The following is a 24406-nucleotide window of genomic DNA, read 5'->3' as shown; positions in this document are numbered from 1 at the left end:
CTAAGTAAGGCCATGGAACACGGTTAGTGTTGACCAGTACACTGCACCATAACACGGTCTCAAGCTTTGCAACCCGCTTGAGGGATTCTTAGTCAATTAAGGAACTGTTTGTTTAGACACATAAAGGATTGGACCGTTAGGATAACCGAACGTGTTCATGGAAGTCAGACTTGACTTGGCCATGGTGTTCTTTATGGTTGAACTCTTTTTAAGGGCCTAACTATCTTTTACCAATCATTAACGAAAGCATTGAGGCACATCACGTCTCTCGGATATGGTACACCATGTATTCTATTATGCTTAAGAAAGTTTAGACCATTTTGGAATGTTAATACGTCACCCAACCGAGTCGCTCAATTGGATGAGCCGTCTGAACGTGTATGCCTGTAGTCAGACTGCACGGGCGTCGGGGGTAAGGGACGTTGCTGTCTATTCAGAATCTTCAAGCCTAACGCAGTACCCAGTGACATGTCATATGACAGGGGCGTTTAGGACTAGTGTAATGAATACAAGGCCTCTGCCTATTCATGAGCCAGCATTCCATAATCTCGGCAGAATAACTGATGAAGTCATAGTATGCACTTACTTTAACCTTATCTGAATTACAAATTTTATCGCATTTACTTTATCTATCTTATAAATTAGAAAATCCCAAAATAAATATTCACTACTCCCTAACTATCTTAGGTTACAATATAGGTTCGATGTTACTGATATCTCAAAAATACGACTCTAGGTCATACTTCCCTTACTTATAAGGAGTAGTAAGATTTAGGCCCCGCTAAATATAAATTTAAAACAGTACCTTCTCCCACGAGTGGCTGATCCTGGTGAGCCGCGGCCTAACGACACTGCGCAAATAAAAACCGTCCTTTTCGGCCATATCAAGAGAGAAGACCGAGTTTTTGGCGCCGCTGCACTGGTTTTAGGCAATACTGTTTTCAATCAAACTTATTCACAAGCATTTAGTAGTGTCTAAGAAAGACAATTATACACGGACTTGGTTATTGGATTTTCCGAACAGTCGCCAATTATATTGGGACCAAAAGGATCCTGCCTCTCCGTAGTCGGCCTGGCCACTTGGTTTGTTGAATAGTTTGTGCGGAACTTTGTTACCGAAATACCAGGGAATCAGTAGCCAGAACCAAAAACATATTCCACCATATGATAGTTAGTTAATTAGATTAGATTACTTTAGATTACTCTAGTTTACCTTAGATTAGACCACCTTAGATTACCTTAGATTGCCTTAGATTAAATTAGATTACCTTAGAATTAGTTTAGTTTAGCTTATTATAATTTAGCTTATTTGCGAAAATTAAAAACAAAAAGGCATACCCAGTGTATGACCCAAACCCGATCTAGACCAGGGCCGTTGTTATTCGTACCTGATCCAGACACAATAATCTCTAAAGCACGCAAGGAAGCACGAATCAGAAACCGAATGGCGTTACGCGTTACTTTAGCAGAAAACACGAAACCCTCGATTGAAGGTCGAGGAGGACCAATCAGATTTCTAGAGATTCAAGGACACTCGTTCGTGTTAAAACATCACATCATCCAGCTCATTCAGAATAGCTGTCAATTTCATGGATTTCCGAATGACGATCTCAATTCTCACCTTGATAAATTCATATCTCTTTCGAACTCCTACAAACAGCCAGGGATAGGACAAGATATAGTCCGGTTATACTTGTTCCCCTATTCTCTCACTCATCATGCTCAAACTTGGTTTGAAGGACTGGAAAAAGATTCCATCACGTCATGGACGGAGATGGCGACTAAATTCCTAACCAAATATTTCCCTCCTTCTAAACAAACCAAACTGAAGAATGACATCATTAACTTCAAACAAAGTTATGATGAATCTCTTTACACTGCATGGGAGCGTTTCAAAACCCTGCTGAAGAAGTGCCCTAATCACCAGTTAGAACGGTCAGCCCAAATCTGTACCTTCTACAATGGTCTTACGGTAAATCATAGGATGACGATCGATGCAGCAGCTCAAGGGAATCTGATGAACCAAACCGCAGATGAAGCATGAGAATTGCTCAAGAACATGATGATGCATCATCATGACTGGAACAGTGGTGAAACAACTTCATCATCTACCCTACTCTCTGCACTTAACAATCAAACAGAGGCCATCAAATCCCTCACAGATAAGATGGAATCTCTTGCTAAACAACTCAGAGAATTAAAGACGCAACCGCAGCAGGTTAACCAAGATCAGGCTTGTGTTAATTGTACCAACCCGCAACTTACTGAAGACTATCAAGTTGAGTACGAAAACCCTGACAGTTCAGTCTGTTACGTTCAATACCCAGCTCGTCCACCAAATCCCGGATTCAATCAACCACCAAGGGTTAATCAATTTCAGTGAAGCAATCAACCTTTCCGCTATCGCTATCCACCTTATCCAGCTCAACAATCTCAATTGACCTACGATCAACCACTTCCTCTCACTGGTCCCCCAGTTGAGGAAAATTCCCCCACCACCCAGATTACAAAAGAAGCTAACCCCACTCTCGGAGCTGATGATCAGTTAACTCAGTTCATCCAAGGACAACAACAGTTAAATCAGAGAACTACAACCAGACAAGATCAGACGGAGATACTAATGAGAAATCAATTGGCTCTGCTCAAAAGTTTGGAAACGCAGCTCGGACAGTTATCACAACGCCTTGAAACCCGACCGCAGGGAAGATTGCCAAGTAATACTATCCAGAATCCCCACATAGAAGAAGCAAAGCAAATGGATTCCGTAATCCCAGAGGAAGAACCACGGAGAAGGTTAACTAGGCTCAAGAACAAATCAACATATACTCAGAAGCTGACCCCTGAAACTCCAGTTCGCGTACCTTATCCTGGAAGGCTACAAGAAGAACCATCCAAGCTTGATTCCTTCAAACTAGATGGAAGATTCTTGGACACTATGTCCAAAGTTCCCAACCAGAAGAGATACAACTGAAGGCTTCTATCTACAAAGGAGAGGATACCAGACTCTAACAAAATTCCACTGAGTGAAGAATGCTCTGCATTACTCAGAAACTCTCTACCACCTAAGCTAGGAGATACGGGTCGATTCGTTTTCCCGTGTTCAATCTACCAATCTGGAACCATTCATGCGCTAGCAAATTTAGGAGCAAGTATCAACCTAATCCCCTACTCTCTCTACAAGAGATTAGAGTTAGGAGATTTGTCACCAACCAAAATGACAATCCAACTTGCCGATCATACAATTCGATATCTTAAGGGCATAGTTGAGAACGTCTTGGTGAAAGTCGACAAATTCTTGTATCCTACAAATTTCGTAGTAATGGATATTAAGGAAGACCTACACACCCCAATAGTGTTAGGAAGACCTTTCATGAATACGGCTAGGACTGTCATTGATATGTACAATCAAACCATGATCTTACGATCACGGGGAGAGCGTTACCTTCAAAATTGACCGACCAACCGATCTTTCTGGACAGGCTGAGATGTTTGCTATTTCCACCAGATGGATCACTTCTAATGATGAGTCATTACCACCAGCCGACGATATCGAGATGGGTGTCGAATCACAGTCTGTAGACGACCCAGAAATGGAAGAAGAGGATCCCAGCGAAGAAATAGAGGAAGATGAGGAATCTGAAGAGGAAGAGGAAATGGAAGACGTAAAAGAAACTGCGACAACACCCGTTCCAAGCACTGAGCGTCATGAAGAAATAATGAGGCTTGAAACGGCAGATCACAATTTAATCATTCGCTTCAAGAAGAAGACCGACAAGGCCGAGGTTAAGGATATAGAATTTGATCCAGTAAGTATCAAAGTGGAGAATCGGAATACTGAATGTAACACCCTGATTTTTTTTTTATATATTTATATCACAGCGGAAGACTGAATTACATAAATACCCTTAGATAACATTTACAAACCATAGTTATCAATTTAGCTTAGTTAACGTTATTACAATATTCCAAAATGTTGGTGTTACGTGAAAACATTATAAAACCAGAAAATATCAGAGTTAAGCACATAGTCAAACATGTCTTCAACCCAACAGCAACACCCATCCTAATCGGCAGTACCTAAACCTGCAAGGGTGGAAATGTGGGGGAATTAGCACACAGCTAAGTGAATGGATACTATCTAACAGACCAAGCATAAGCAATTGAACATGCAAGGGATCACAGATATGCTAACGTCCTGAACTAGCATATAATAACCGACAATATGAGGATCGGCGGCTTGTACGAGCACACGACGTAGTTGATCAAGCTACAGTCTGCCGATAGTCCGCTTTACTGATTTCACTGCATAACCGTCTAGACGTAACACATGCGTCCTTCTATGCTATACTGAACAATCAGTAACTCATGACCCGACCAGGCTACCACAGTCGACCTCACATCAACCATACCTTGCCGCCTCGGTGGGTTCCCAACCTTGACGCCTCGGTTGGTGTTCGACTAATAGTGTGCACATAAGATCACAGATAAATAGTCATGCAATCGTCCTAGCTAGCATGGCAATATCTAACTACGCATGGTAATCGTAATGAACATAATCATAGTAATAAAAAGTCTGAACAAGTAGCGTGTCAGCTACTTAATACTCTATCCGGAGATAGACCCACTCACCGATTACCCGCAACTGAAGGTTCTCAGAGGTCTAATCTTTCTGAGCCTTCACCTTTTTGTTTATCACCTGTGAATCATCACACAATATCTCAAGTTAGTATTAAATCCAAGTATTAATACACAACTTTACATTCAATTAAAAATATTCACATAACAGGCAAGGTTTTCGAGCAACATGGGGTTCTCGAGCAAATTCGAGTTTTTCGAGCGAATTCGAGTTTTCGAACATATTCGAGTTTTTCGAGCAGAAGGTTCTCGAGCAACTCGAGTTTTTTCGAGCAATCGAGTTTTTCGAGCAGAAGGTTCTCGAGCAACTCGAGTTTTTCGAGCAATAATATATTTTCGAGCAAAAGGTTCTCGAGCACTGTTTTCGAACAAGTCTCGAGCACTGTTTTCGAGCGAGTTTTTCGAGCAGCTTCTTCTTCACCAACAGCTTCGCTGATTTGGTGATTTTAAGCCAAAAAAAACTCGATTTCAAGGTTTATAGTCCAAATTCAAGCATAAAGAAACATACCAATCATACATAAACACTTTTCCCAACTATAAACATCAAAATCTAGCATCTACAATCAAGATTTAGGATTAATTCATCCCAAAATACTCACTTTATCATAAACTCAAGTTCTAACACACAATTCATCTTTTTTAACAAGTTCTTGCTCAATTCATAGCATAATTAGATCATATAAACTATATAGCAACTATTTCTAACATCAATTAAGCATTACAAACACAAAACATGAAGATTCAAGATCAATTTCATCAAAAACCCACTTTACACCCAAAACCCAATTTCTATAAATTAAAGTATGAATTCAAGCAAGCTAACCTAGATAAATGCTCACAGGGATGATAAGATTCAGATCCTAAAGTCTCTTAATTCAATTTGTGACTTGGATTAGATTAGGGTTTGAGAGTGAAAGAGTTTGGTACGTACTAGTTTTGAGAATTCTCTAGAAATGAGAAGAAGAAAGCAGTTTACACTATTAAGATGGTATTAAAACCCATACCCCACAACACACGGGTATTTATCAGTTATCTAATATCTTTCGCACTTAGTTTGGCAATCCTAACAGAGTCCAAATTCAACAAACGAACCATTTCTGTGACCCTTGTCACAAACTGGTCTTAACCAACTAATCAATTAATAATAAACATATTATTAAAATAAAAGCATATTTTAACCACAAATATAAACCTAAGGGCAATTAAGTAATCTTACTTCTAACCCCGATTTTAGTCTGTTACAAATCCACCCCCCTTAAAGAGATTCCGTCCCCGTAATCTGGTCTTGGTCAATCAGATGAGGGTAACGGGTCTTCATCAACTCTTCTGTTTCCCATGTCAAGTTAGACCCTAAACTGTGCTTCCATTCTACCAAAACCATCGGGATTTCTTTCCTTCTTAACTTAGTAACCTTTCTGTCGACCACTCGGATAGGTTCCTCAACCAACTTGTTACTCAAATCAACTTTCAAATCTACTAGCGGTACGATTTGTGTCTCATCATCGACTTTACACTTACGCAAATAACACACATTGAAGGTATTATGAATACCAGCTAACTCAGAAGGAAGATCTAACACAACTGTCTGGTCATTAATCCTCTGAATAATCTTGAACGGTCCAATAAATCTCGGAGCTAACTTTCCTCACTTACCAAACCTGATAACACCCTTCCACGGTGAAACTTTCAAGTAAACACGATCACCTACCTCAAAGTTTACTGGACGTCTACGTGAATCAGCATACATCTTTTGTCTATCCCTGGCAGCTTTTAACTTTTCTCGCGCGATAGTAACTTTTTCGGCTGCCATTTGAACAATCTCGGGACCAGCAAACTGTTTCTCTCCAGCTTCTAACCAACAAGTCAGAGTTCTGCAACGACGGCCGTATAACATTTCGTAAGGTGGCATCCCTATGCTCGAATGATAAGAATTATTATACGCGAATTCAACCAACGGCAAATGGGTATCCCACGAACCACCATATTCTAATACACATGCTCTCAACATATCTTCTAGCGTCTGTATCGTTCGTTCACTCTGACCATCTGTCTGAGGATGATAAGCAGTACTCAGATTCACACGTGTACCTAGATTCTGTTGTAGACTATTCCAGAAGTTCGACACAAATCTAGAGTCTCTGTCTGACACAATCGATAATGGCACACCATGTCGACTAATTATCTCTTTTACATATAAATCAGCAAGTTCGCTTAATGACGCTGTCTCACGAGTAGCAAGAAAATGAGCACTCTTGGTCAAATGATCACCTACTACCCAAATCATATCGTGTTTTCTCTGAGTTCTAGGTAATTTTGTCACAAAATCCATCGTGATATGCTCCCATTTCCACTCTGGAATCTGTAACTGACGCAACGAACCATACGGTTTCTGGTGTTCTGCCTTCACTTGCGCGCAAATATGACACTTTTCAACAAAACGAGCGATGTCTGATTTCATGGTCGGCCACCAATACATAGATTTAAGGTCATGATACATCTTATTACTGCCTGGATGTACTATCAATCTAGATTTATGAGCTTCAGCTATGATCAAATCCCTCAAGTCTCCAAGCATAGGCACCCAAATATAGTTATTTAAAGTCCTAAGTCCACGAGAATCATCAATTAGGTCAAATTTTCGTTTAGTCATAAGTTCAGATTTAATATGTTCATCCTCCAAAGCACAGGCTTGAACTGTTCATAGTTGATCAATCAAATCTGAAGTTATACTCAAATGCAGAAATTTCACATTCTCATCAGACTTTTTACGACTTAACGCATCTGCTACGACATTTGCTTTACCCGGATGGTACTTTATTTCACAATCATAGTCTTTGATAAGTTCTATCCACCGTCTCTGTCGCATATTCAGTTCTTTTTGCATGAAAATATGTTGAAGGCTCTTATGATCTGTACATATTACACACTTTGTACCATATAAGTAATGTCTCTAAAGCTTCAACGCAAATACCACTGCAGCCATTTCTAAATCATGAACCGGATAGTTACGTTCATGTGTCTTTAACTGACGAGAAGCGTACGCGATAACTTTATCTCTCTGCATCAGTACACATCCCAACCCGGCAAATGACGCATCACAATAAACCACAAAGTCATCTGAACCATCTGGCAATGCTAATACTGGAGCCTGACACAACAACTATTTCAGAGTCTGAAAAGCCTGTTCCTGTTGATCTCCCCATCGGAAACTTACATCCTTTCTAGTCAATTTGGTCATCGGACCCGCTATTTTAGAAAAATCTTTTATAAATCGGCGATAATAACCCGCAAGATCCAAGAAACTCTTAACTTATGTCGGCGTCTTCGGCGAATTCCAACCCATTACCGCTTCTATTTTCGACGGATCCACTTTAATACCTGCCTCACAGATAACATGACCCAGAAATTGCACCTCTCGAAGCCAAAACTCACACTTCAAGAACTTAGCGTATAACTTCTCTTTCTTTAACAACTCTAACACTAATCGAAGATGTGTCACATGATTAGCTTATGTCTTTGAATATACCAATATATCGTCGATAAACACAATTACAAACTGATCTAAATATGGTTTACAAACCCTGTTCACCAGATCCATGAAGACTGCTGGAGCATTCGTCAACTCGAATGGCATAACCAAGAACTCGTAATGCCCATATCTAGTTCTAAACGCTGTCTTCAGTATATCTGATTCTGCAACCCGAACCTGATGATAACCGGATCAAAGATCTATTTTCGAGAAATACGATGCACCCTGCAGCTGATCGAACAGATCATCGATTCTAGGCAGAGGATACTTGTTCTTAACTGTTCTCTTGTTCAATTCTCGATAATCTATACACATTCTCAGTGAACCATCTTTCTTCTTTACAAACAACACTGGTGCACCCCACGGCGAAGAACTTGGTCTTATAAACCCTCTGTCTAACAGTTCTTGTATCTGAGACATCATCTCTCTGATTTCAGAAGGTGCTAACCTATAAGGAGCCTTAGCTACTGGAGTTATTCCCGGAACTAACTCAATCTTATATTCTACTTCTCTTACCGGCGGCAACCCCGGTAATTCGTCAGGAAACACCTCAAGAAATTCCGAAACCACAGGAATATCAATAACAGATTTCTTCTCTATCTTAGCATCAATAACATAAGCCATAAAAGACTCACATCCCTTAGAAAGTGACTTCCTCGCCTTCATCATAGAAATCAATGGAAAACTGAACCCACTTTGTTCCCCTCGGGCCACAATACGGGTTCCATCGGTCAAACGGAAAGTCACAATCTTCTTATCACACTTAATGTGGGCCTTATGTAGGCTCATCCAGTTCAATCCTAATACTACATCAAAACTAGGGATAGGCAACACTAAACAGGGCATAGCAAGCGGTCTACCATCAATTTCTATACTAGCTCCAGACATATACGTTGTGACTAGAACCGTCTTACCATTAGCTACCTCTACTCTAACAGGATCAGGCAGCACAGTAGCAGGTAACCCTAATTTAGTACAGAAATCTATAGACATAAATGTCCTATTTGTACCCGAATCAAACAATATTCTAGCAGGTATTGAGTTGATCAAGAACATACCGGTTATGACATCATCATTATTAGTAGCGGCCTCAACTGTCATCTGAAAGGCCCTTGCTTCTGCAGTCGGTGGGTTCTTTCTCTTATGTCCACTTGAGGCTGTGGAACCCCCGACAGATGCCAAACGCGCCCCTGACCCTGCCCCGGAACTTGCGCCCTTTGACGCCTGATAAGTTGCTGAACGATGACCCAGCTAATGACAACTCCAACAAACATTTTCTCTGAAGAAACACCCCTGAGATTCATGACCTACCATACCACATCTTAAACATCTTCTCGTTGCCTCAGAACACTGACCACTATGTGAAGACTTACAACCTTTACACCATTTTTTCTTTCCAGAACCTGAACCTGATCCACCTTGGTTACCCTTACCCTTTTGTCTAAACCCAAACGATTTCTTAGACTTCGAACCTGATTGACTGGTAGCCTGACTACCCTGTGGTACCACATTTCCCCAATTCATACCCCTAGCTGCTCTTACATCACTTTCCACCATCTTTGCCATCACAAAAGCTTGAGACAATGTCGGTGCTGACCTCACAAAGGTCCTATACTCTGGCAAGATCATGTTTACAAAGTGCTAAATTCGGGATTGTTCATCTGGCACCCATTGTTGCACAAATCTTAGCTTGTCCATGTACTTCTCAATCACCTCATCAATTGACATCTGCGGCATCATCCGCATTTCTAGGAACTCCATCTTAATTCTATTCATGTTAAACACATTACAATACTGTTCACATACCTTCGCATAAAACTATTCCCAAGTAATCATCTTAACTTGCTCTGGAGGGACACTAGCTATCACAGAATCCCACCACACCATTGCTCTATCTTTCAACAACCTGCTTGCATAAGTCACCTTTAACTCAGGATCACACTGACATGCATAAAACGCCTTTTCAACCTCCCGTAACCAATTGAGAGTCACGGCTGGGTCATTACTTCCTGAGAAAGGAGATGGTCCACAATCCCTGAACTGTTTAAAGGTACATCTTTTTGGTGGCTGGTATTGTTGTTGGAATTGCTGTTGTGGAAATGGTTGTTGGTATTGGTAGTAGTTCTGTGGTGGCATGATATGCTGAGGGAATTGGTTCTGTAACGGGTATTGGTATTGGTTCTGGTTTATCTGTGGTACAGCATGCGACTGTGCAGTGGCAAAACCTGGCGGTGTATCCTCATTACTCGACTGTCTAGCTAACTCAAGTTCAGCAATCTTTTCCTGAGCTTCCTTAAACTTACTATCAAGCTCATGTACATAATCAGCATCATATACTTCTACCTCATCCTCCACATCAGGAGCACTGAAGGTTTGTAATGACCCGCACTTTTTCGATCATTCTATACTTATAAGATTAATATTTACATAAATTAAACCTTACCAACATGATAAGCAATCCAAATTGTTGAGATTTATGTTTCCGAAACGAGTTTTACACAACGTGTGACCGTCTAGTTTGACCGATGATATCACGAACCATACAATATATGATAATTATACGTTTGTGTATATATATATGTATATATACATATTTAACATGATTAATGAATGTTTTAATATCTTATTTTGTATCAATAACAATAAGTTATAAGTATATTTTGAAACTACTAACTTAAGTTTTCAAAACGATAACCATACGTAACGTTAATTGACATAAATACTTATAATCTATAATGTTTATACATATATCGTATAAGTAATGTATTTAATCACTTTTAAGAACTTAAATACATAAAACCATATAAGTGTATTCACAAAAGATAGCTATATTTGAATCCTCATTCCATTTTTCACAAAATTTCTATACGTATATCTAGAGTATATGTACTCGTATCATACCTAACCTCTATACGTATTTACTATTGGTATATACACATCAAATCACCACCAACCAGCCCTTGTTCAATGCCTTATGTATGAGGTAACTACTTTTGTTATCTAGTATGACAATTTCACATGATTAAAAGATTTTTTCACAAAATTACAAACTTATACACCTTTTACACCACCATTTATACTCCATTCCATTTTCATTTTACTACACATTTCCTTTAACTAAAACACACACACTTTTAAGAGCCTTAACCTCCATAACCATTCAGCTAATATCCATGAAGATCTAGCCATAAAAACATCACTTAATCACCATAAGAAAACTCTTACAAAAACACTTCAAGAATCCTTCCAAGAACACAAGTTTACTTCCAATCTTTCATCCAATTCCATCACCCTTTTGGTTCTAGGTTCTTACTCCTCTTTTACAGCAACCTTGTCCAAGGAACTTGAGGTAGTAACTATGTTCATAACCTTATTCGATTCATATATATATAGCTATCTTATTTTGTGGTATAAAATTTTAACAACAAGAACATAGTTTGAATGTTTTCAAACTTGTTTGCAAACTAAATAGATCCTTCTAACTTAACTTTTAAAATACTTCAAGACCTGTAATATATCTTAAATATATGCTAATTTAACAAGGTTTAACTTGGTTTTTCAAAGAACACCTTAAAAACTGTTTTTACGACGTCGGAGTGTAACCGGGGGCTGTTTTGGGTTGGATAATTAAAAACCATCTTAAACTTTGAATTGGAGGTTTATTTTCTGGAAAAATGATTTTTACTATGAATATGTTAACGCATAAAAATTTTATGATTTAACTCAAAGTATAAGTATTTTTAGAAAAATAATCATTTAAGGTTGTTTACATGATGGAAAATGATTAACTTCATAAGTTTCACCAAAGTTTGACCTATGACCTGTGATTTAGAATACAAACTAAGGTATTTACAGTTCATATTCTTAAAGAGGGACTCGATCCAAGGAAGTGGCAAGTTGAACCAACGAAAACGGAGTTGTAACGAAGAAACTATGACCAAAACGAAATCGGATATCCAAGACTAATTTAGCTACGTGATTAATTGGAAAAAAATTAAATAAATCACATCTTTCTAAAATAACATGATATTTTATATATATGTACTCATAATTTAATTTTATATGGTTCAGGATCACCCGTAAACAATACGAGAAGATTAATCATAAGATCCCATGATTGTACGCAACATGTCATTTGACAACACCGGTACTTTATGTACGCAACACGTCATTTGACAACACCGGTACCATGGGTCAAGATTAATCCCGACCAATACAAATACGATGGGGTTTTATTTATTTCGATGGGGGTTTTATTTATTAAACACCTAAATATGAACCATTAAAATTGAATTACTAACATCGGACTGCTAACTACGGACTAAGAAATTATTAAAACTATTAAAAGTATAACAAGTATATATATGTGACGATTGTTTAAAATGGAAATATATTGATAAACTATATATGGATAGGTTCGTGATATCAACCGGAGACCAAGTCAAAATATATATATCTTCAAGGCAAAAGTGAGTATATAGTCCCACTTTTAAACTCTAAATATTTCGGGATGAGAATACATGTATTTTATGTTTTACGTTATGGACACAAGTAACTGAAAAATATATTCTACGTTGAGTTGTACCACTGGCATACTTCCCTGTAGCTTGGTAACTATTATTTACAGCGGTATTGTAAACGCGAATCCTGTTGATAGATCTATCGGGCCTGACAACCCCAACCGGACTGGACGACCAGTATTCAACGATTGCACAGTACTTCGTTTCGTGACTACACTTGGTACGGTGTAGTAAGATTTCATAATAAAGGGAATATGCGACGTGATTAAATGTTAAGTATGGTTACCAAGTGCTCAACCACTTAGAATATTTTTATTAAAATGTTTATATGTGAAATCTTGTGGTCTATATATATATTGCTGCCGGCATTAAACCTATATCTCACCAACTTTATGTTGACGTTTTAAACATGTCTATTCTCAGGTGATAATTAGAAGCTTCCGCTGCAACATGTTGAATTTAAACAAGATCTTGAGTATGCATATTTGTGTCAAAAATAAAACTGCATATCGGAGGATTTGTAATGTAAAATATGCTAGAAATCGTATTGTTATCATCACATGTAAAGTTTGTAAGTCTAAGATTATCGCTAAACGATAATCATCTTTTTATTGTCTAAAGCTTGTATTAAAATAAGAGTTATGGTTTGTAATGTAAAATAAATGCAGTTGTTCTTTTAAAAATGTCGCATATAGAGGTCAATACCTCGCAATGAAATCATACGTTATCTAACTCGTTCTTATGGTTAAGGACGGGTTATGACATGTGGTATCAGAGCGGTGGTCTTAGCGAACCAGGTTTGCATTAGTGTGTCTAACTGATAAGTCGTTAGGATACATTAGTAAGTCTGGACTTTGACCGGGTCTGATTTAAAAACCATTGCTTATCATTGTTGGTTAAAATTTATATGTAAATATTATGTAGTACTAATGGGTTAGTTGTTGTGTGATAGATGTCGGGCTCAAAACTTGTTATCACATTCAGCGACTCCGAACCAGAATCTTCAGATGGTGTTCCAGTCATTAACCTATCCGATGACGAAAATAATATCTTTGGGGAAGACTCACAAATTCCGGATGAACCGACTATAGAGAACCCGGAAAGTGAACCCGAGGAGGAAAGTGAACCCGAGGAGGAAAGTGAACCCGAGGAGGAAAGTGAAACCGAGGAAGAAATACAGGAAATTACAAAAGACAAGTTCGAACTAGGAAAGAAACGAAAGGCTAATGAATTAGAAAATTCAAATCCCGAGTTTAGTGAGGATGATGTGGCACCAACTCCACTAGACACTACCACCCCTATTCCCGCTATTCCTATTCGTTCTATCCCGGCATCCAGTTCTTCAGTCCCACAGCCAAAATATAGGCAGACAGCCAGGATAAGCGTTAAGCGATTCTTTGAACCTAAACGTCCTAGAAAATAGACCAAACGATGCGCTGCCGTATTAAACCATGGGATCATATAATGTTTTGTATAATATTATTAGTGTGGTTTGCTTAATGTTCAATGTAAGATAAGCATATGTAAAATAGTGAAGTGTGAAATGCAATAATTTTCCATGGTTAAGTATTATTTAGATGGTAGTAATTGATTCTGTACTAAGCTATTAAGTATGGACATTAACGGGTAGGTACTACCCTAGATATAATTATAAAACGCTAATAAGAAGAAAAGGCTTTTATAATAATACCTGGTTCATATTATTAATAAGCTATAATGTACTGTAAATATACACTACATCTATAATATTCCATGTGAATAATTATTTTCTTTTCATTCTTATAGAAGAATATGGCGCGATTGAACCGAATGACGGAACAAGAAATCCAGGAACTCATCAATCAGCGAGTGAACGACAGAATGTTATGGGTCGAGGCTGCAAGAGGTGCTGCAGTTAACCCAAATCCTCGTGTGGGGTGCACTTACAAAACTTTTCAAGGTTGCAAGCCCTCATCATTCAGTGGAACAGAAGGACCGATCGGTTTAACCCGGTGGATAGAAAAGATGGAGACTGTGTTTAAAATCAGTGGTTGTGTTGAAAAGGACATGACCAAGTATGCATCGTGCACTTTACAAGATAGTGCACTCACGTGGTGGAAAAATTTTGTGAAGGCTGTAGGAGGAGATGTAGCTTATGATACTCCATGGGAAGAATTCAAAACAATGTTAATCAACGAATATTGTCCAAGGAACGAGGTTAGGAAATTGGAAGATGAATTACGAAGTCTGAAGGTTGTTGGTACTGAAATCACCAACTACAATCAGCGATTCATGGAATTAGTTTTGCTATGTCCTGAATTGGTTCCAACCGAAGAACGGAAGATTGAAATGTACAAAGATGGTTTGCCCAAAAAGGTCAAGGCAAATGTTACAGCATCGAAACCTAAGACAATTCATGAAGCTATAACCATGGCAAACGAGCTAATGGATCAGGTCATCATGGATAAGAAAGTATCCAATACTGATGTGAAGGTATCAGGTAACAAAAGAAAGTGGAATGGAAATTATGATCGAGGTAACCAACAACAATCTTTTAAGAAACAAGAAACCACGCAAGGTGCGGGTAGTGGTTTAAGCTTTGGTTACAAAGGACAAAATCCTTTATGTAACCGATGCCACAAACATCACTCTGGCTACTGTAATGTGGTATGCAACAAATGTAATCGAAAGGGTCATCTTGCTGAAGATTGTAGGGCTCTCGTTACAAATACAAATGGTACCAAGACTCCTGCCACCAATGCAAATAGAACTGCTTTGGCTACCATTACTTGTTATGGGTGTGGAAAACAAGGTCACTATAAGAGCCAATGTCCGAATCCAGAGAAGAATAATGGATCAGCACGTGGAAGAGCATTTGTTATTAATGCTAGAGAGGCGTGTGAAGACCCGGAGCTTGTTACGGGTACGTTTACCATTAATAACTTATCCGCATCTATTATATTTGATACTGGTGCCGATAGAAGTTACGTGAGTAGAGGCTTTTACGCTAAATTGAATTGTTCATCATTACCTCTAGATGCTAAGTACATGATTGAGTTAGCTAATGGTAAACTAATTAAAGCCGATAAAATTTGCCGTGATTGTAAAATAAATTTAGCCGGAGAAACGTTTAAAATTGACTTGATACCCGTAGAATTAGGAAGTTTTGATGTAATAGTCGGCATGGACTGGATGTCCAAAATAGGAGCTGAAGTTGTGTGCGCCAAGAAGGCAATTCGCATTCCTCGTAAGAATAAAACGCCAGTAATGATTTATGGAGAGAAGGGTAACTCAAAGCTAAAACTCATTAGTTATTTGAAAGCTCAAAAGTGCTTGAAGAAAGGGTGCTATGCTATCTTAGCACATGTTAATAAAGTCGAAAAGAAAGAAAAAGAGAAGTGCATCAATGACGTGCCTGTGGCAAGAGATTTTCCTGAAGTATTTCCGGAAGAGTTGCCGGGATTACCTCCATTTAGATCTGTAGAATTTCAAATAGATTTAGTACCAGGAGCTGCACCAGTGGCTCGTGCGCCATATAGACTTGCACCGTCCGAATTAAAAGAACTTCAAAGTCAGTTAAAAGAATTACTGGACCGTGGATTCATACGACCAAGTACCTCACCGTGGGGAGCTCCGATTTTATTTGTTAAGAAGAAAGACGGATCTTTCCGAATGTGTATAGATTATCGTGAATTAAATAAGTTAACTATCAAGAATCGGTATCCACTACCGAGAATTGACGACTTATTTGATCAACTCCAAGGATCATGTGTGTACTCGAAAATTGACCTAAGATCGGGCTATCATCAATTACGCGTCAAAGAAGAAGATATACCGAAAACTGCTTTTCGGACACGTTATGGTCATTACGAATTTTTGGTCATGCCGTTTGGATTGACGAATGCGCCAGCTGTATTCATGGACCTCATGAATCGAGTTTGTAGTCCATATTTAGATAAGTTTGTTATCGTTTTCATTGATGATATTCTTATCTATTCCAAGAGTGAGCAAGAGCATGAGCAGCATTTAAGGTTGATATTAGAGTTGTTGAGAAAAGAACAGCTATATGCTAAATTTTCTAAGTGTGCTTTCTGGTTGAAAGAAGTGCAATTTCTTGGCCACGTTGTTAGTAGCAAAGGAATTCAGGTTGATCCAGCAAAAATTGAAGCCATTGAAAAATGGGAGACTCCTAAGACACCAATGCAGATACGCCAATTTTTGGGTTTAGCCGGTTATTATAGAAGGTTTATTCAAGATATTTCCCGAATAGCTAAGCCGTTGACAGCGTTAACGCAAAAAGGGAAGAAATATGAATGGACTTCTGAGCAGGAGAGTGCATTTCAATTACTGAAAAAGAAGTTGACTACGGCGCCTATTTTATCGTTACCAGAAGGGAACGATGATTTTGAAATATATTGTGACGCTTCGCGACAAGGTTTTGGTTGCGTTCTTATGCAACGGAAGAAAGTTATTGCATACGCATCCCGACAATTGAAGATTCATGAGCGGAATTATACGACGCATGATCTAGAATTGGGAGCAGTCGTGTTTGCATTGAAGATATGGAGACACTACTTGTATGGGGTTAAATGCACTGTGTTTACTGATCATAAAAGCCTTCAACATATTTTCGATCAAAAACAGCTGAACATGAGGCAACGTAGGTGGGTTGAGTTAATAAATGACTATGATTGTGAAATTCGTTATCATCCCGGGAAAGCGAACGTGGTGGCCGACGCTCTAAGCAGAAAGGAACGAGAACCAATTCGAGTACGAGCGATGAACATAAAAATTCGCATGAATCTCAACTCACAAATCAAAGAAGTTCAACGAGAAGCACTTACTAAAGAAAATATAGGAAATGAAATAATGAAGAAGTATGAGAAGCAACTCGTTATGCGGGAAGATGGAATTCGATATTTTGTAAATCGTATTTGGGTACCGAAGTTGGGTGGATTAAGGAAGTTGATATTGGACGAGGCACATAAGACAAGATATTTGATACATCCTGGAGTTGGAAAGATGTACCAAGATCTTAAGACGCATTATTGGTGGCCTAATTTAAAGACAGACGTAGCAACATATGTTGGGGAGTGTTTAACTTGTTCCAAAGTCAAAGCAGAACACCAAAAGCCGTCAGGATTACTTCAACAACCAGAAATCCCAGAATGGAAATGGGATGGTATTACCATGGATTTCATCACGAAGTTACCAAAGACTGCCTGGGGATACGACACCATTTGGGTAATTGTTGATCGTCTTACCAAATCTGCACATTTCTTGCCTATAAAGGAAACGAATAGAATGGAGAAATTATTACGATTATACATAAAGGAAATTGTTTCAAGGCATGGAATACCTATTTCCATTATATCCGATCGGGATAGTAGATTTACATCAAAGTTCTGGCAATCACTACAGGAGGCCCTAGGAACTCGTTTGGATATGAGCACCGCATATCATCCGCAAACCGACGGGCAAAGTGAAAGAACAATTCAGACTCTTGAAGACATGCTCAGGGCATGTGTGATCGATTTTGGAAACGGATGGGATAAGTATTTACCGTTAGCAGAATTCTCATATAATAATAGTTATCATGCGAGCATTAAAGCTGCACCATTCGAAGCATTGTACGGAAGGAAGTGTAGATCTCCTATTTGTTGGAATGAAGTAGGAGATCGAGAATTAACTGGTCTCGAGATCATACACGAAACGACTGAGAAGATAGTACAAATCAAGGAGAGATTGAAAACAGCCCGTAGTCGCCAAAAGAGCTACGCCGATGTCCGAAGGAAACCATTAGAGTTTCAGATCGGTGACATGGTTATGTTAAAGGTGTCACCTTGGAAAGGTGTAATACGTTTTGGAAAAAGAGGTAAACTAAACCCAAGGTATGTAGGCCCGTTCAAGATCATCGAACGCATTGGACCGGTAGCTTATCGACTCGAGTTACCGCAACAACTCGCCGGAGTACATAATACATTTCACGTCTCGAACCTTAAGAAGTGTCTTGCAAAGGAAGACCTCACCATTCCTCTTGAAGAAATCCATGTCGACGAGAAACTACAATTCATCGAAGAACCAGTCGAAATCATGGACCGTGAAGTTAAACAGCTCAAGCAGAGCAACATACCGATCGTTAAGGTTCGTTGGAGTGCTCGAAGAGGTCCCGAGTTTACGTGGGAATGAGAGGATCAGATGAAACAAAAGTATCCACACTTGTTTCTCGATGACGCAAAATAGGTACAATTTTAAAATTTCGGGACGAAATTTATTTAACGGGTAGGTACTGTAATGACCCGCACTTTTTCGATCATTCTATACTTATAAGATTAATATTTACATAAATTAAACCTTACCAACATGATAAGCAATCCAAATTGTTGAGATTTATGTTTCCGAAATGAGTTTTACACAACGTGTGACCGTCTAGTTTGACCGATGATATCACGAACCATACAATATATGATAATTATACGTTTGTGTATATATATATGTATATATACATATTTAACATGATTAATGAATGTTTTAATATCTTATTTTGTATCAATAACAATAAGTTATAAGTATATTTTGAAACTACTAACTTAAGTTTTCAAAACGATAACCATACGTAACGTTAATTGACATAAATACTTATAATCTATAATGTTTATACATATATCGTATAAGTAATGTATTTAATCACTTTTAAGAACTTAAATACATAAAACCATATAAGTGTATTCACAAAAGATAGCTATATTTGAATCCTCATTCCATTTTTCACAAAATTTCTATACGTATATCTAGAGTATATGTACTCGTATCATACCTAACCTCTATACGTATTTACTATTGGTATATACACATCAAATCACCACCAACCAGCCCTTGTTCAATGCCTTATGTATGAGGTAACTACTTTTGTTATCTAGTATGACAATTTCACATGATTAAAAGATTTTTTCACAAAATTACAAACTTATACACCTTTTACACCACCATTTATACTCCATTCCATTTTCATTTTACTACACATTTCCTTTAACTAAAACACACACACTTTTAAGAGCCTTAACCTCCATAACCATTCAGCTAATATCCATGAAGATCTAGCCATAAAAACATCACTTAATCACCATAAGAAAACTCTTACAAAAACACTTCAAGAATCCTTCCAAGAACACAAGTTTACTTCCAATCTTTCATCCAATTCCATCACCCTTTTGGTTCTAGGTTCTTACTCCTCTTTTACAGCAACCTTGTCCAAGGAACTTGAGGTAGTAACTATGTTCATAACCTTATTCGATTCATATATATATAGCTATCTTATTTTGTGGTATAAAATTTTAACAACAAGAACATAGTTTGAATGTTTTCAAACTTGTTTGCAAACTAAATAGATCCTTCTAACTTAACTTTTAAAATACTTCAAGACCTGTAATATATCTTAAATATATGCTAATTTAACAAGGTTTAACTTGGTTTTTCAAAGAACACCTTAAAAACTGTTTTTACGACGTCGGAGTGTAACCGGGGGCTGTTTTGGGTTGGATAATTAAAAACCATCTTAAACTTTGAATTGGAGGTTTATTTTCTGGAAAAATGATTTTTACTATGAATATGTTAACGCATAAAAATTTTATGATTTAACTCAAAGTATAAGTATTTTTAGAAAAATAATCATTTAAGGTTGTTTACATGATGGAAAATGATTAACTTCATAAGTTTCACCAAAGTTTGACCTATGACCTGTGATTTCGAATACAAACTAAGGTATTTACAGTTCATATTCTTAAAGAGGGACTCGATCCAAGGAAGTGGCAAGTTGAACCAACGAAAACGGAGTTGTAACGAAGAAACTATGACCAAAACGAAATCGGATATCCAAGACTAATTTAGCTACGTGATTAATTGGAAAAAAATTAAATAAATCACATCTTTTTAAAATAACATGATATTTTATATATATGTACTCATAATTTAATTTTATATGGTTCAGGATCACCCGTAAACAATACGAGAAGATTAATCATAAGATCCCATGATTGTACGCAACACGTCATTTGACAACACCGGTACTTTATGTACGCAACACGTCATTTGACAACACCGGTACCATGGGTCAAGATTAATCCCGACCAATACAAATACGATGGGGTTTTATTTATTTCGATGGGGGTTTTATTTATTAAACACCTAAATATGAACCATTAAAATTGAATTACTAACATCGGACTGCTAACTACGGACTAAGACATTATTAAAACTATTAAAAGTATAACAAGTATATATATGTGACGATTGTTTAAAATGGAAATATATTGATAAACTATATATGGATAGGTTCGTGATATCAACCGGAGACCAAGTCAAAATATATATATCTTCAAGGCAAAAGTGAGTATATAGTCCCACTTTTAAACTCTAAATATTTCGGGATGAGAATACATGTATTTTATGTTTTACGTTATGGACACAAGTAACTGAAAAATATATTCTACGTTGAGTTGTACCACTGGCATACTTCCCTGTAGCTTGGTAACTATTATTTACAGCGGTATTGTAAACGCGAATCCTGTTGATAGATCTATCGGGCCTGACAACCCCAACCGGACTGGACGACCAGTATTCAACGGTTGCACAGTACTTCGTTTCTTGACTACACTTGGTACGGTGTAGTAAGATTTCATAATAAAGGGAATATGCGACGTGATTAAATGTTAAGTATGGTTACCAAGTGCTCAACCACTTAGAATATTTTTATTAAAATGTTTATATGTGAAATCTTGTGGTCTATATATATATTGCTGCCGGCATTAAACCTATATCTCACCAACTTTATGTTGACGTTTTAAACATGTCTATTCTCAGGTGATAATTAGAAGCTTCCGCTGCAACATGTTGAATTTAAACAAGATCTTGAGTATGCATATTTGTGTCAAAAATAAAACTGCATATCGGAGGATTTGTAATGTAAAATATGCTAGAAATCGTATTGTTATCATCACATGTAAAGTTTGTAAGTCTAAGATTATCGCTAAATGATAATCATCTTTTTATTGTCTAAAGCTTGTATTAAAATAAGAGTTATGGTTTGTAATGTAAAATAAATGCAGTTGTTCTTTTAAAAATGTCGCATATAGAGGTCAATACCTCGCAATGAAATCATACGTTATCTAACTCGTTCTTATGGTTAAGGACGGGTTATGACAAGGTTCCGGGGTGGATCGGGTTTGTAGCGTTTGCATCCCTGTTGTCTGCCATATATGCTACAAAACACTCGCACAAAAGCTTAGTGGATAACTGTTAGCTTACTAAACACTAACATGCACAACATCCTATATTCACTTAGCCCCACCCCACGGACATGTTTGACTTAACTCAGGGTTTAGGAACAAATACGCGCACGTACTTGCTGCTAAACCACGCTCTGATACCAACTTGTAACACCCTGATTTTTTTTTATATTTATATCACAGCGGAAGACTGAATTACATAAATACCCTTAGATAACATTTACAAACCATAGTTATCAATTTAGCTTAGTTAACGTTATTAAAATATTCCAAAATGTTGGTGTTACGTGAAAACATTATAAAACCAGAAAACATCAGAGTTAAGCACGTAGTCAAACATGTCTTCAACCCAACAGCAACACCCATCCTAATCAGCAGTACCTAAACCTGCAAGGGTGGAAATGTGGGGGGAATTAGCACACAGCTAAGTGAATGGATACTATCTAACAGACCAAGCATAAGCAACAGAACATGCAAGGGATCACAGATATGCTAACGTCCTGAACTAGCATATAATAACCGACAATATGAGGATCGGCGGCTTGTACGAGCACACGACGTAGTTGATCAAGCTACAGTCTGCCGATAGTCCGCTTTACTGATTTCACTGCATAACCGTCTAGACGTAACACATGCGTCCTTCTATGCTATACTGAACAATCAGTAACTCATGACCCGACCAGGCTACCACAGTCGACCTCACATCAACCATACCTTGCCGCCTCGGTGGGTTCCCAACCTTGACGCCTCGGTTGGTGTTCGACTAATAGTGTGCACATAAGATCACAGATAAATAGTCATGCAATCGTCCTAGCTAGCATGGCAATATCTAACTACGCATGGTAATCGTAATGAACATAATCATAGTAATAAAAAGTCTGAACAAGTAGCGTGTCAGCTACTTAATACTCTATCCGGAGATAGACCCACTCACCGATTACCCGCAACTGAAGGTTCTCAGAGGTCTAATCTTTCTGAGCCTTCACCTTTTTGTTTATCACCTGTGAATCATCACACAATATCTCAAGTTAGTATTATATCCAAGTATTAATACACAACTTTACATTCAATTGAAAATATTCACATAACAGGCAAGGTTTTCGAGCAACATGGGGTTCTCGAGCAAATTCGAGTTTTTCGAGCGAATTCGAGTTTTCGAACATATTCGAGTTTTTCGAGCAGAAGGTTCTCGAGCAACTCGAGTTTTTTTGAGCAATCGAGTTTTTCGAGCAGAAGGTTCTCGAGCAACTCGAGTTTTTCGAGCAATAATATGTTTTCGAGCAAAAGGTTCTCGAGCACTGTTTTCGAGCGAATTTTTCGAGCAGCTTCTTCTTCACCATCAACTTCCCTGATTTGGTATTTTAAGCCAAAAAAACTCGATTTCAAGGTTTATAGTCCAAATTCAAGCATAAAGAAACATACCAATCATACATAAACACTTTTCCCAACTATAAACATCAAAATCTAGCATCTACAATCAAGATTTAGGATTAATTCATCCCAAAATACTCACTTTATCATAAACTCAAGTTCTAACACACAATTCATCATTTTTAACAAGTTCTTGCTCAATTCATAGCATAATTAGATCATATAAACTATATAGCAACTATCTCTAACATCAATCAAGCATTACAAACACAAAACATGAAGATTCAAGATTAATTTCATCAAAAACCCACTTTACACCCAAAACCCAATTTCTATAAATTAAAGCATGAATTCAAGCAAGCTAACCTGGATAAATGCTCACAAGGATGATAAGATTCAGATCCTAAAGTCTCTTAATTCAATTTGTGACTTGGATTAGATTAGGGTTTGAGAGTGAAAGAGTTTAGTACGTACTAGTTTTGAGAATTCTCTAGAAATGAGAAGAAGAAAGCAGTTTACACTATTAAGATGGTATTAAAACCCATACCCCACAACACATGGGTATTTATCAGTTATCTAATATCTTTCGCACTTAGTTTGGCAATCCTAACGGATTCCAAATTCAACAAACGAACCATTTCTGTGACCCTTGTCACAAACTGGTCTTAACCAACTAATCAATTAATAATAAACATATTATTAAAATAAAAGCATATTTTAACCACAAATATAAACCTAAGGGCAATTAAGTAATCTTACTTCTAACCCCGATTTCAGTCTGTTACACTGAAGAAACCCGTTCATCAGATGCATCCTCAGAGGAACCGGATACCGATGATGACGAGGAAGAGCATCACGATGACATTCTGACTAACTCACACTCTCCAACCGAAGTAGATCAAGGGGAGCCAGACTCTTCTTCAGATCAAATTCCGGTTATATCCACACATGCAGACATGATTACCTTCATCAATGATACCGATGAATTTGAAGACATTCTCGAAGCCATCAGAAAGTCAACCATTGATTTTTCGCTACGCTTAACAGAACGAATCATGGCTATCAAAGAAGAGCACCACCTCTATCTC

General features: G+C 37.8%; 1 non-coding gene across 1 annotated transcript; it reads right to left on the bottom strand.

The window, feature by feature from the left end:
* Window positions 1-1822: 1822 nt before the first annotated feature.
* LOC139887047 (small nucleolar RNA R71) lies at window positions 1823-1929 on the bottom strand. Its single transcript, XR_011772899.1, has one exon. It is a non-coding gene; the product is annotated as a small nucleolar RNA R71 (small nucleolar RNA).
* Window positions 1930-24406: the final 22477 nt, after the last annotated feature.

The sequence above is a fragment of the Rutidosis leptorrhynchoides genome, chromosome 1 (assembly GCF_046630445.1).
Source record: "Rutidosis leptorrhynchoides isolate AG116_Rl617_1_P2 chromosome 1, CSIRO_AGI_Rlap_v1, whole genome shotgun sequence".
Lineage (NCBI taxonomy): Eukaryota > Viridiplantae > Streptophyta > Magnoliopsida > Asterales > Asteraceae > Rutidosis > Rutidosis leptorrhynchoides.
Note: the sequence above shows the minus strand (reverse complement) of the source record. Positions and strands in the feature narration are given on the sequence as shown.